The 12,459-nt window shown below is 41.3% G+C and overlaps 1 long non-coding RNA gene across 1 annotated transcript; it reads left to right on the top strand.

The window, feature by feature from the left end:
- Positions 1-3,944: 3,944 nt before the first annotated feature.
- Positions 3,945-12,255, top strand: LOC147753019 (uncharacterized). The gene is made up of 2 exons (XR_015312492.1): positions 3,945-4,107; positions 8,461-12,255. It is a non-coding gene; the product is annotated as an uncharacterized LOC147753019 (long non-coding RNA).
- Positions 12,256-12,459: the final 204 nt, after the last annotated feature.

Here is a 12,459-nt window from a genome sequence, read left to right as displayed (position 1 = left end):
CATCGTCTGTTTCTACACACGACCAACCATACGTATGTATTGTGATTCAGAATACACGAACAAGCAGGGAAACGTACGAAGGGATACATCGTCGGCCGCGTTGTGTGTTTCCGGGTCTCCTGATGAATCCCGACAGACACAGCAAACAAATGCAGGTGAGATAGATCAAAAGAACGCGGGCCTGTCAGCAACAATATTGGTTAGGAGCCGACCAGAGACGACCTAAAGTATCCGCAAGGGCCTTACTTTTCCGACAGTTCGCTGGGTTACCGTAACTGTTAATCCTGCCCTTATTTCTGTTTCTAGGTAGAATTGTTTGTGTTCTTTGTTCCGAAAACAAACAACGAAGGCGTAATCTGTGGCTCTATGTGAATGACGCCAGAACAAAACAAAAAAAACATCCGCGCCTCCTGCACCCTCATAGAAGCAAAGGCGCAATCGACGACAACGAAACGAGAAGCGGCGGGGGTATGAACTATAGGAGGAACGGCGGTCAGCATGCTCCTGTGTACAGAAAAGCAAGACCAAACTACCAAAAGAGAAGACAGGATCTTACCGAAAATACACTCCCAACACGAACTTGTCATGAGCCAACAAAGTCGGTGTCTCATCGCTATTTCTGAAAATAGTAAAATGAAAATATTATGAGCTGTGTCTAAACGAACAAAGCAGATCTATACAGGCCGGCTTAAGCGGAGTTTTCCAATGTAGCTCGGGGAAGTTGTGAAAGAGACAGCGGTCAAAACAGAAGACCGTCCGCGAATCCACCTGATAATGACTTCATTAGCGTCTTTGTCGACGGTACGCTGTTGACAGCGAGAAATAACCCTTTCCAGCTTCGCAGCTTAGTTGGAGGACAGAGAAAACTCAAGACGACCAACAGCTCTCCAAGGAATCAGAAGATCTGCGGAAAACTAATAGTTGGTATTGGAAATCGTTTCCTATATATGTCTAAGATTTTATAAGGCGCTAGGGGACAATCAACCAGCTTAAAAAGAAAGATAAAGCGAATGAAGGATGAGGGGCCGAATTCGGATGACTGCTTTAATCAATTTTGTACTGGTTAACCCGGGTTTAAAGTACACTGCTATATATACATTCCTAGATATTTTGCTTTATTGACACACGTAAGATGATGACATCTGTGAATTGGCTCCATGAAAATTTCCTGTATGATTATGTGTGCATGGAAAACAGTTTTGTAACAATTTGGCGTGGCGCCATTCTATAGCGGGTTTTATATAATTACAAACACGAACCCTTCATGATTTTTAACGTACTACGCTCCAATGCGATGCGTCCTTACATGGTGAACTTTTGAAGACCCTAATTAAATGCCTTATGATTGTGAAACTGAACACGGATGGAAGTACTTGCTCTTGTTACTTTACCATTTTTAATTCGTATATATGTTTCTGTATATATCTACGGGTCGTTGTTTTGATTTAGTTGTTAATGTGAATTTTAGCGCTTGATTCTGCTTTTTCTTTCGTCCTAAACGGATTCGAGGTTGACACCATTACCCGATCATTAGGGATGTCAACCTCATCAAAAATCCCTTACGTATATGCACAAGTGCAGTTTAAGCCTGTCTGCGAAGCGACAAGATCAACATGCTAGCCAAATCTGTGCCGATTGCCGACAAGCAGTACAATCTTCAGTATGCCATAATCGGCTAGAGGCCGACAACTGGTCTTGTGGTTGGCCCATGGTCTTGGTCGACACAGAGGCTTTGGCCTACAATGCGGCATGATTCGCTACTACGTCTTGGCAAGGCAATGAAACACGCGGATTTCTATTCGACGTATTTACGCGACACTGATTGCCTTCTTTTTGCTAGATTTAATTAAATGCATCAAAGAAACAATTATCTGGTGCCAGATAAGTTCCTCCTGGACAGAGGAGCAATGGATGTCCTCGAATGGATGGACGCTTTTAACGCGGCTCGTTCTTTCCAGTCGATTCGTTCTTTGGTATTGTGGCTGTTGCACAGTACAAATAAAAGCAGTTTTAGTTTATAAGGTTGTTCGATCTCGGCTTCTGCATTTACTAAATTTGGGCGTGAGGAGAGCTTCGGGTGATATTTAATAGGGGAAGGTCGTAAAAACCTGGATTTTGTCATATTCAAACGAAATTCCAGCACTGTAAGTAGCGTAGGGTAAACGGGCATAGCACTAGGTTTGCACTTAGGCAAAAATAGATATAACAAAAATATAAAAGAAACGGTCGTTTCCATTTACGAACCTGCTTTCTTCCTAGTGGTGAAAACCTGTTATGTAAGGTGTTACCAGAGCAACACAGTTTGGCTTCTTTTTTTTTTAAGCAACCTTTAATAGACCTCTACTATTTAAATTTTTAGTTACAGAAAAAAAACGACAGCAACAATTACGTTTTAGTTGGTTTCCCGTAAAACCAAGCCGCTTTTTAACACCGACTAAATCTACTTTTAACGTATATAAATAGGCCGGCCTCTTCAAAGAAACTAAGTACGCATACGTTTTATCGATATGTATATATATATCACATTGTTTTTTGACTTCTGCCTGTAACTCCGACTGTTTTCGTTGTTTTCGCCTTAACGCGTGATATGCTTGTCCAGATAGACAAAGATGTTATTTTCCTTCTTTCAACCAATATCTGACTGCTATGGAATCGGAAGTTACTGCACTGTCCAGATATTAATGTGAACCGACGGAAGTTTTGTTTCAGATGTCCTAAATTACACAGTAAATCTCCTGTGACCTATTATAAACTCTGGAGTTTGTCTTGAGTCTAACCGCTTAATTACTTGGCTAAACCCCTACAGAATTATCAGACAAAATACAAAAACATATCTGTGAATAATTGTACGTAGATTTGCAACTCTAGGGTAAGGCTAATGACGACTTCTTTTTAATTCCCGCAACTAGAGGAGCTATGGATCACTCACGTAGCGTTATTCTTTGTGTACCACTTTGTAAGGTTAAAAGACTTGGATTTTACGGCATAGGGTTACCGCATAACAACTTAGCTTCCAAAAGTGATAAAGAATCTGAATTTTTCCCCGTCCCCTTAACTCCAGCTCGTTGAGGCATAATTCCAATGACCTGCACCATTGATATACTGCGTAATAAACCAGAAATCGTTGTCTATACTCAAGAGTATTCTTTGTAGGTTATTCAATGATGGAGCCCTATGAACTAATATTCAAATAACGCATACCCCACTGCAACACATTTTTATGCTAAATTAATCTGACCTCAAACTTGTCCTTCAAGCATGTAATTTATGCGTATAACATGCAATATAACTTCTCGCCTCTCATCAATGGCGATTAGCGTCAACTGCCGACGTTACCAGATCAGCCGCGGATATATATGTCAGTCCAATTCCATTTCATTTGCTGAGGCAAATTCCAAAATAACCTCGTCCCACCCATACGCGGCCATATGTAGGAGCTCTTACCTTGCATGGACCCCGTCTACCTTTCATTAGGACAGACCAGCTATTGACAACAATGACCTTCCCCTAACGCGAGATGGGCCGGCAGTCAGGCGAGGACCTGCATGATGACACAGGCTGGCAAAAGGATGTTGTTATAACGACAAGGAAAAAGGGCCAAGTCTTTCTAATCGTTTCAACGTCAGCTAGTCGCCAGGATACCCCTACGTTTGTTCTACCGGGCTAAGCATAGACTAGCGACATTGTTCAGGCTATTGTTGCCCTAGTCGTTGGGTTTTTTTGATGTTGCATGAGTAGCTAGCTATTTTGCTACCAACTCGTTGACTAGAGAACCGCTAGCCAAAATGGGGTAGGGTGAATCCGGGGAAAGAAGGTAATGGTTCAAGGAGAGCTCTCGAGCAGCAGCGCCATTAATGTGGCGCCGCAAGCAATGTAAAAGCTAAATGAATGACAATGGAGAACAATAGGACGATGGCTGCCTTCAAAGGAGTTGCTGCCTCTGTACAATAGAGAAAGAAAAAACACATAATAGACAAGCACTCTTACCGTTATTAAGGGACACTCCAATCAAAGAAGCAACAGTTGAGTAACGTTTAGGAAACACTGCAACCATCGGCCGCTTGATCAATTTGGATCCGCGTGTCTTTTTTACATAAGGAATACCGTGTAAGTTATGAACCTAAGTTAAACGATCGTATCCTAAACAACGATAAGTTGTGCAACAGGTTTGGCGAGCTACTTCAACCCCTATATGTCGTGTGCCTTCAGTCATCAGAAAGATGAAAAAAATTATTGTTATGTTTAGCATGACTAAAGTTTATTTATTTGTGTGTCTAACGATTCCTCTATATTGATTAGATACGTAAAATTCGTTTGGTTAACAGTGGGAAATTTGTCGCGTTTTAATCAGTTCAGTAAAAAGAGGCATTCCTCTAGATATTCAACGGATCTTTGTTAAAGTGTTTACCGAACGAAACGATTTCATTGTACTAACACGCTTAGTTACAAAAGCGTGTTGTATAAGGGCAGTTAAGTACTTTTTACGAATATGTAAGCTTTATTATGTTACATCAAAAATGCCACCTGTTTAAAAATGAAGGTCGATGAGCTTGTATGGCAAAAGCAATACAAGGCCAACGTCCTCAATCGTAAAATCTGATTACGAACGGCCTCAAAGCTTATAAAATTGGAACATACTTGTGTGTAATAATAGGCATGCTTTCGTCCGCTGCTCCTAGCACCAACTAAAAACAGGTGCTTTTTATAACATAGCAACAAGCTAACGACGGTAAACAACACCGTGTACGTACAGCTGTCGGCATTTGAACGTGTGAGCGACCCTTTAACGAGTTTTCACTAGCCAACATCGCTTGATACATGGCTGAAGTTAGAGGTTATTCGGGGATCAAAAGGTAAATATTTGGAAAAGGTTTAGATATCGAATTAAGGCTGTAATTACGGTGATTTGTAGTTATATTATATAAATGTGGCCATCAATCTAGGATATACAAAAAATTTACTGGACTATCTGTATTCATTTAGAAAAAAAATATACATGTGGCATTCTGTATAAATAAAAATGGAACACCAATTGTACATTTTTCTAAACCTAAAAACTCATGATATTTTGCTTAAGAAATCTATTGTCTCTAACCCAGTTTCAAAGAGTGAACATCTTAGTATACCATTATATATTAGAAGAGTGGTATTTGTAAGACCCAACATCATAACGCTTACGGGTATCAATAGATACCTTTTTTTTATATCATCGGTTTACAAATCGATTGTCCACCTTTATTCCGGCAATAAGTAAACTTATTACTTAGAACAGTTATTGAACCAACGGAGTGACAAATTAAAGAGTGTATTGAGGTGACATCTGACTGGTCAGCATCTGATGAATTGTCTTTTTCCCACGTTTTATACCATTTGATTCCATAAAGAGACGGTTATCACTGAAAATGAGCTCAATGAACGATACCCGATATTTGATCGTAGCGTGGCATTCACAGGCGGGATGCCCGATCCCGTCGAAACGGTTGTTTTGCCTTGCTTCTACAGATGCCGGAGACGCCCAACGTGGTACGCGGGCAAGAGGCTTGGAAAAGAATGACTTCGGGCTGGCTGCACGTTTGTGCACAACTTCACACAGTTTCCCATCGTTGTATCAATCTTGACAAACTTTGTAAAACTCTAATAGTGATATAAAGCATAGGAGAATATTTTCTGATAAATTGCCAAACTACCTTTAAGGCCCAGCGTCAAATGATGATATTGGTGTACCCTATTCATTTGTTTGCTTTGCTGACGGCGTATTTGACGAAAAGCGCACTATTTCTGAATCGTTTAGTGACAGTAACAGCAGTGATGTCCGAACGTGAGAAAAGGAGTAGTCCTGTTTAAAGTGAAGATGCACTAGCGGCTCGTGTCGTCTTCCACAAGTGTGGAGACCTGTATTTAGCGATGAATCTCATTTCCTCAGTAGAAGTCTGAGGAAAGCTCTTATTGCAGTTTACTCGAGGCTAACGTAGGATAACCTAAATTTACAGCTGCGTCCTTTTCAATTGCATGGAAAACGGTACCTTTCTTTACGATATAAAAAAAAATACGTCCGTTATTTAAGCCGTTAGGCATCACTTTAGACGGACTTTGTTAGACCTATTCAACGAAACGGCAAAGTATCAATAGTAACCTCTTTGCCAGCGTCGACATTTCAGCTAGTGTTCCTGAATAGCGTGGGATCTGAACTGAAAGAGATGCACATTAGCCACCCGGACCCCGCAAGCCTTTAAATATAGCCCTCTTTAGAACACCACGCTTTTGTTTCTACTGTGCAAGACAGTTGGTGTCCTCGTGAAAATGATGACCAACCGTAACCTGCTGCCATGGAAGTGTTGCGTCTGTGTTAAAGCTGTTACATAGAATAGCGTAATTGACCATGTCTCTTGTTTATTTATAGTATCCTTTTAAAATATGACGGAGGAGGCCGAATGGCTCCATCTCTAACTGCTTCACACTTGTCTATTGTAGTTCGTAATTGATAGCTGACATCCGACAAATTAGGTGTTCGAAATAGTATCGAGAGAATGTTCACCTCCACAAGAGCAAAACAAAGTACGGCGCACGAATCAAGCGACACCGAGCGACCGACAGAGGCACAAAAACTCGCAAACAAGTCCCTAGATCCGTTTACGCTGGCTTCCATACATACAAACGCTGTCCCCTTGAACGGCGTCCTAAGACAACAACAGCGATCTTGAGCTTCCCTTCAGAGCTTCCTAGATACATTCATGTGCGATCCTCGTTCGTTCACAGCTGAAGCTGTTATCGTTAGCGTTAGCTGTAATAAAATCTAACAGTCAGTATATATTTGACTGGAGGGAATTCGTCGCAACGTGTATGCACCCACTTAATGCTTTGACCTTATATAGCCACGTGATAAATTCACGCTCGAGAGTATACTGCTCTTGTGCCGCTTCGCGCGGCACTAAGGCCTTAAATAGAAATTTTTAGTCGTAGGCAAAAAAAGAAGGTTCATTAGAGTTTCTATTAAATATTCTATTGATCATAAACTACAATTGGGTATCGTGGTTCTAAATCGGTAGCCCTTAATCTAGCATACGGCCAATCAAACTGCAAACTACGTCGAACCAAATAACTACAATCCAAGAAGCGAACATGTTTTTTATCGTCTATAGTTTTGTATGGGCAAAATCGAATATGTCTTCTGGAAACGCATGGTGAAAGAAAACATCCGCAATCATTTTGGCTCGTCAAAAACAGCTTCCCTTGTGCTTGATCCTGCATTCACTTCTGCTGGTGTTTGTTGGTCCAGGTCTTAAATTTTGTTGCTACGCAATGACGAGCGCCTCATTAACGACCCTTTGCGAAGGATTTTCAACTGAATTCCTTCTTCTTCACTTGAGCGAGCAGCAAGTGGGTCGAAGCATGAAATCGAAGCTGAGAACCTGACTTCATACCCCCCAGTTGGCTGTGCAAGACTAAGGGTTGCCTTGGCCGGCAACTACTGCTGGTCACAGATTCGTGGAAGACTGCGCCGAGTTAATTACTTAAATTGCCACTATATGTACAGGGAGTTATAAAAAACGGACAAAAATACTTTTCCTAAAACGTCCAGCTCCTGGATATTCTTTAACAGTCGCCAGCGGACCGAACTTAAGTCACCATCCTGTAAGAAGAAGCGCACCTTTGAATGACAAACGTCAGGTCAAACCGCTGGTGGCATTAATAGCAAACATTTTTGCCGGCCTCACATGTCTTGCTGTCTCACCTGATTGCGGCCTAACATCGCTTAAACAATAGAAATCTAAGAAGAAGAAACTTAAACATGGTTGAACATATAAAGCTACCTCAAAGGACATGAGCGCCCGTCGCGTGCGACGTCGGTATAATGTAATCTATTACGAAGGGCTTATACTAGCGGTTACTTAGCATGTAAGTATATAGTTCTATTCGGATAGCAGGTTACTATTATTATAAAATGAGTATGAATTGCATTAGAAAGGGATGTTAAAATCTTGAGCTGTAGCTTGATTGAACTAAGCTCTCGTTAGAAGTGGATATTACGAGACATTTTGCAAAAGCCTTTCGCTCTAGCCATTCCATTATGGGCCGATTATCGTCACGTTGGGTTCCGATAAATACTTGTAGTATCCTTCCTTTATGCAGAGCTCTTCAACGCTGTTATTCATTAACGTCTCACAGTAGAGACATGTAAACGTAAACTGACGACGATTGAAGGTGGCAGCCTCGTTCGTCTCAAACGCTTTAAGAGCCCCTATAAAAAGCTTCCTCTAAGTGAACCGAAACGTTCAAGCTACTGAGAAAAAGGCCAAAACTGCCAGCAATTTTTAGTGCTAGACACGAAGGTAAACGAGTCGGCCAAAAGGACCCACTTTCAATCGCGTGCTTTAAGTACGTATCATGCTGTCAATTAATCCACGTGTAACTAAGACGTTTAGCGACACACCTTTCACTAAGGTAATTCGTCTTTTTCAGACTTCGCGTGATGCTTGGACGTCAGCGAAATTAGAGGCGAACCTGAACCCGGCGAGTATTCTTAACAAAGATTCAAGCTACAGAGGGGAGTTACTCGATTCAACCACATGTTTGAGATTTATCGCTGGACGCCGATCAGTCGTATCTGATTATGAGCTAATACGCTAAAACGTTCTTCAGTTCAAGCATTTAATTGTAGTGTTACTTTGGCTGTTATGAATGAGCTTACATTGAGTGAGCTTAAGCCGGGAAATTTACATGCATCAAGCTTTTTGTGTTGTTAAAACAATTACAAACTTATATAATATTTTAGAAATAGATATATTACCTGATCGTCTGATTCTAATAATAGAGACCTTGTTTGATCCCTCGTAAAAACCTATAGAACCAGCGATTCAAAGTCCTTTCATTGAACTATTCTAGCACACGCCAAAAATAGATGCCATTTCATATAGGTACCCAAGTTGACACGTCATTATCGTCTGCACACTGCAAACGTCTGTGTGAATCTAGAGACCCTGACCAGCGTACTTAAGATGTTCAAAAAGCCAAACTTTTGTTGTATTTTCTTATTTCAAGTTACTTGTATTCACAATGGGCATGCTAGCGTCTGTCGCAGTCTCTAATGGACAGTTAGAAAGTGTTTAAACGGTCGACGAAGTGCCTTTTTCTAGTTGGATTTCGTCTGTTCTGAGGACTAAGGCCATTCATCTCTTAGCTATCGCATCCACTCGATGATGACCCGCCACCGTAAACGGGTTTATGTCACTCACGCCGAAAGGGATGAGAGGTGAAGTATACTCAGAAGTAGCCAAGCACAAAATAGCTAATATCACACGCGTGATCCGTCACGCGTAGCTCTGTGTAGCAGACAATCGGCGTCCGAAGATCAAAAAACAGATCAAAGGGAATAGCGTCGGCTGAAGGAAAATAGAACAATCCGTGTGACAGAAAAGGGTCGGGCCGGGCTGACAAAGAGTATGATGCACGACAAACACGGTCAGTCAACACTATACGATAACCGTTCAGAAATCATCAGTACGAAATATGTCTGATGTGTATTCACTTCTAGTCTAACACGCAAAAACGATCCGATTTTTCCCAAGTAGTTGGATGGGCAAAAAAAAGATCAACAAGTGAAACTCATCGCAAACCTAAGTTACCTGCTAGCCTGGGCCTTAAAGCAGACTCGTATGAAATGAAAATAATTTACTTGCGCAATCTCTTAGTTAAGCTGCGAATGGACTTGAGTATTCTCGTCACGTTCACTGATTACGTAGAAAACTGACCATCAACCATGAACCAAGACAGGAAAGAGCTGTATTTGTAGGTCCTGTAAACTAAAAAAAAAAACGCTGTAAATCTACGAACACATCACTAAATCCAATAAGATGATCGGCCTGAAAACCTGAATGAGTTAGCATTTTAAAGTGAAGTTACACTAGAGCGTCTTCTAAGGCTGTTAATGTCAAACATGCGTAAAGATATCTATATTAATTTGTACGCTTCAATGAACAGAGAAAAATCAACGACTTGTGCTCAGGCCATGCCACCCCTACAGATGATGTCATTGTAATAACGGTTCGGCCGCGTTAGGCCAGCAGCATGACTTAGAAATACCATTATTGCAGGATTATAACGTGATCTATTTTAAATTCATAATTGAATAGAATGCGAGACAGCTCGGCAACCCGAGGCCATATAATGCGTCATAGGCCGCTGTGAGATAGATCTTTACGTTACGTCTTACGATACATTTGAAGACATAAACAGAGATGCTACGGATTTGTTAAATAGCTTGTATCGCGTCGTCGCTTATGTCTACGCTTTCTCTTTCTTGTGGTGATGGAATGAAAGAAGCACACTGGTGGACAACGAATAAGACCAGGAAAAATACAGTACCCACGGAAACAATTCGACAAAAACAGAAACACTTTCTTTAAACACGTACGTGGCTTATAAAACCCCTCCCAACCTGTGGATGATGTATGGAAATCGTTAATTCAGCCGACATCGGCTTGTTCTCAATTGGCCGTCGAAGCGAATATTAGCAGAAACCATAGTGTTTCCGAAGGGACGCACGACCCATTTTCGTGTCGCTATTTCCGATTCTCTTTTTCTACCGTTATTATCGTCATATTGCCGTTCTTCGCGGACGCCGATCACTGTTTTGTATTGTTGAACTTCTTTGAAGCAAGCAATGTTATTCTATTTATCTAAATGCTACCTCCTCACTGCGGCTGGTTGAAGTCTGCTGGCCACAGAACTAGTACGTTTATCTGTTTGGCATCAGCATTAGCTTCAGCGTGGACACCGAATGTATATTAGCTTGGCTTTTCCATCGACGGTGACCTGTGACAAAGTTTCTCCAACGACAACGGTTGTCAGCGGCAAGGGGGGATGCAACGCGAAGGACGCGAACAGGGGACATAGACATCATTGAATATTTATTAACCTCAAGTGTCCTTCCGCATCTGGACAACAGCCTGCCATGCCTCCGTCGCTTTCGATGCGTGTGCCAGATGTCGTTGTTGCTGCTCTTCTTGTCGTTTTCCCGGAAGCACCCTTTTTTTTTTTATTTGCCTACTTTCCTACAACATGGAAGCTCGTGGCGTCGCCTTGTTTATATTAACTTTATATAATATGAAGCCCAATCGACGCTTGGTTCGTATAGTTGACTTGCAATGATACAAACAAGTGATCAGGCAAACAGACGGAAGCTCACAGAAGGCCTATCACACATCGAACTTATCAATCCATTGGAAGGATGGTAGTTGAAGTTTTTCATAGAATAGACTCCACCGTACGGATACGGTAGCAGCGTTGTAATTTAGCAGCCAAAGTGTCTTGGACATTATCAAATTAGATATATTTGTCAAATATAGGAAACATACTTTGTAAGAGGCAGTGGCTTCAAAATGCAAAAAAGACAGTGGAAAAAACGGTTTGAATACCACATTTGCTATCCTCGGAGTCGTATATACTACGAATTCAATGACTTGTCAAAAGTTATACGTCACTAAAATTCACCGTGGGAGGCTTAACTTCATGCCTCAAAATACTGTATATGGTATCTTGCTTTGTATTATCCAAACCTAACGCAATTTTCGAGAAACTATATCGTGGCCTGCTCGTCACGACAATGAGCCTGCACACGTGTGTGTATGGAATTTACATCGAAATGATATCTCAATACCATTTTGTTTAAGTAATGATGTTATACATATAGAAAAAAACACAGCAGGTTATAGTCATTAGCTTGAACAGAGCTATTTAGCGGATCAAAAAATAAGTTTTAAACTGCCCATCGTTAGTACGCCTCGTAAAGATAAGAGATAAAGTTAAGAGATAGAAGACAAAAGAATGAGTTCTTTACAGACTAAGTCCAGGACAAATAGGGGCTTCCGAAGGCGCTTTTGCGCAGCCGTGGCTAATGCAACGCCTGCCAGGACAATGCCGACGTCCGAAACGAGACGGGGTTAGTGTCGAGCATTTCTAGGGAGAAGACGACTTCGGTGGCGATTATGAATAGATTAGGCCGTAAGCTTTTCGTTCCACTCGTAGTTACTATCAATGGTGCGGCAGTTGACAAAACAGACGTCGGTAACCCGTATCCTAGCACCAATCTTTGAAAACAAGTCATCGAACGATCGATCCACGATAACGAATATGGGTAGAGTAAGACAAATCACCGGTATACAACTGTTGAGCAGAGGCGTCTAAGAACGCTGGCCCATATCTAGATCTAATAAAGATAACAACATATCCTAAACTATGGTTTAAACGCTATTCAAACATTTGGACCTGTTAATCGGCATAGAATCACCTAACATTCTTTAGTGTAGGAATGCGAGATCGAGATCTCGAATAATCTGTTGTCACGAAGGGGTGATACATCGCTAAGTTTAAAGATTCAGAAATCTTCAGTAACCGGATAATACGTCTTCGTATCCTTGTAGTTAGTTCGAACTCCTATATAAACTGATAAATATTCAGAAT

Source organism: Varroa jacobsoni, unplaced genomic scaffold, assembly GCF_002532875.2.
Source record: "Varroa jacobsoni isolate VJ856 unplaced genomic scaffold, vjacob_1.0 scaffold_802, whole genome shotgun sequence".
Lineage (NCBI taxonomy): Eukaryota > Metazoa > Arthropoda > Arachnida > Mesostigmata > Varroidae > Varroa > Varroa jacobsoni.
Note: the sequence above shows the minus strand (reverse complement) of the source record. Positions and strands in the feature narration are given on the sequence as shown.